The following is a 2,621-nucleotide window of genomic DNA, read 5'->3' as shown; positions in this document are numbered from 1 at the left end:
ATGATTTAAGATGCAAATTAATATGATGTCACACTGAATAGGGCAAGCCCTGATTCCAATATGGGTGGTGTACTATTAAGAGAGAAGAGAGACGCATAGGGATAACACCACATGAAGACAAAGGCAGAGAACGGAGTCACGCAGCTGTAAGCCAGGGGATACAGAGGATCGATGGTTACCACCAGAAGCTAGAAAGAGGCAGGGAAGAATTGTATCTAGTCTCAGAGGGAGGATGGCCTTGCTGACTCTCTGATTTCAGAATTTTAGCCTCCACAAAGGTGAAAGAACACATATCTGTTTTCTTTTTACTACTGAAAAAAAAATTGTATTTACTTAGAAGCATTCAGAATGTCAACAAAACAGCTGCAATTTATTTATTTGTTTATTTTTGCAATTACAGAGCGGTACTCAGTTAACAGAACAATTATTTTGTATAAACTGCATCAGAGACAACTGAAGATGAAAAAACTACCATCCTCATTTATAACTCATTTGTGTTGTGCACCAACAAAGACCAGCTTTAAATTTCCATGCCAATTGACAACCCCCATACTACACCAGGCAAGGTAAGTGGCTATCGAAAATACCACCAGGACAGGGCTATGTAAAGGTGCATTCAGTAGTGTGTTAACCATACAAAAAAAGACACTGTACAGTTTCAAAACAAATCTTATACAGCCTTACACATTTCAATTTTTTTTCTTTAAAAAGGGTGCGTTGTTTACAAGGGGGTTAAATGCTTTATAGAAAAAGAAAAAAACTGCGCTAGAACCAACTTATTCATCATCATCTTTTTCTTCATCTTCATCTTCTTCATCCTCTTCATCTTCCTCGTCTTCCTCCTCTTCCTTCTTTTTCTTGCTCTTTTCAGCCTTGACAACTCCTTTTTTTTTTTTTTTTGCCGCATCAGGCTTTCCTTTAGCGTGGTATGCAGCAATATCCTTTTCATATTTTTCCTTCGGCTTAGCAGCCTTCTTCTCATAAGGCTGCTTGTCATCTGCAGCAGTGTTATTCCACATCTCTCCCAGCTTCTTTGCAGCATCACCAATGGATAGTCCAGGACACTCTCCTTTGATTTGGGGGGTGATACTCAGAACAAAGCAAGAAAAAGTCCGAAGGAGGCCTCTTGGGTGCATTGGGATCCTTGAACTTCTTTTTTGTTTTCCCTTTATAAGGGAAATATAAGTTTCCATTTCTCCTTCATAACAGGCCTTGCCCGCCTTTGCCATGTCTCCAGATTTTCTTTTCTCTTTAGCAGACATGGACTTCCACCTCTCTGAGTACGTCTCAGAAAACTTTGAGAAGTTGACTGAAGCATTTGGGTGCTTCTTCTTGTGTTCCTCCCGGCAAGTTTGCACAAAGAACACATATGATGGTGTTTTTTTTTTGTTTTTTTTTAGTTTAGATAAACGTAATGATTATAAAGCTTGTTCATGTAGCAGCAAAGACATGCATTTTCCATTTGACATAAAGTTGCTTTACCACTTCTGGTTTGTCTTCAAAGCTTCATTACCTCTTTCATTAGTGACCAGTCTTTCGTCTTGGGAAGGACTGCCCACATCAGCTCTGAGGCTGTCACTCAGGTCAGCAATATGCTGAAGAGTCCTTCAGAGTGCTCCTGCAGAGCACCTGTCCTTTAAGTGTCTGAGAGCTGGCGGAGGTGATCTTCACCAGCACGTAGTCCCCAGGCTGAGCTCTGACCCTGAGCCCAGAGTTAGTGACAGCCTCCATCTCTACATCAGGGAATATCACCTTAAGGTTTCCATCATTCAGGCCACACCGGTCAGTGGCAGAGCATTTACTGAGCCCCTCCACAAGCACCAGCTGGGCTTCTTAGGGTCTCCTTTGCCCATATTTAATTATTTTTCCTTAGTGAGCGCAGAGTCGCCCAGTGCCCATCCGGCTGCACTTGCCCTGCACTGTCTCTATGGAGCTCAATGTACTGCAGTGGCTATCACATTTCTGTTGTTTTAAGCCACCCAGTTGGTGGTACTTTGCTAGGAAAATGAAAGTCATGAGCAGTCAGATGCTTTAAGGAAAAGAGAATGAAAATAGAAAGAAGATACATAAATTTGCCAACAAGGAAGATATTAGTGTATTTCATAAGAGCTCTTTTACTGATCTTACTGAGAAAGATTGTGTGTTATGTGCCACTGAGTTGGCTCCAACTACTGGTGACCCTGTGAATGAGTGACATCCACAATGTGCTGTCCTCACAGCCTTGCTCAGTTCCTGGAGACTCATTCCTATGGCTTCTTTTATGGAGTCAGTCCATCTCATATTTGGTCTTGCTCGTTTCCTGCTGCCTTCTATTTTTCCCATCATTATCATCCTTTTCAAGGAACCCTACCATCTCATGATGTATCGAAGGAGGACAGCTTCAGTTTTGTCATTTTTGTCTCCAGCAAAACTTCAGGTTTAATTTGCTCTAGGAAGCTACGTGTTCCTCTTTCTGGCAGGCCAGAGTATCCATAGAACTCTCCTCCAACATTTTTCAAGTGAATACTTTTCTTTTCCCTATCAGCTTTCATTACTGTCCGACTTTTGCATCTGTACACAGTAATTGGGAATATGAGGGTGTGAATAATCTTAGCCTTGGTCTCTAATGATACATCTGTGCT

General features: G+C 41.6%; 1 pseudogene; it reads right to left on the bottom strand.

Moving 5' to 3' along the window:
* Positions 1-776: 776 nt before the first annotated feature.
* Positions 777-1,853, bottom strand: LOC109434263 (high mobility group protein B1-like; annotated as a pseudogene).
* Positions 1,854-2,621: the final 768 nt, after the last annotated feature.

The sequence above is a fragment of the Rhinolophus sinicus genome, chromosome 7 (assembly GCF_057876585.1).
Source record: "Rhinolophus sinicus isolate RSI-liver-muscle chromosome 7, RSI-T2T, whole genome shotgun sequence".
In the NCBI taxonomy this organism is placed as follows: Eukaryota; Metazoa; Chordata; class Mammalia; order Chiroptera; family Rhinolophidae; genus Rhinolophus; species Rhinolophus sinicus.
Note: the sequence above shows the minus strand (reverse complement) of the source record. Positions and strands in the feature narration are given on the sequence as shown.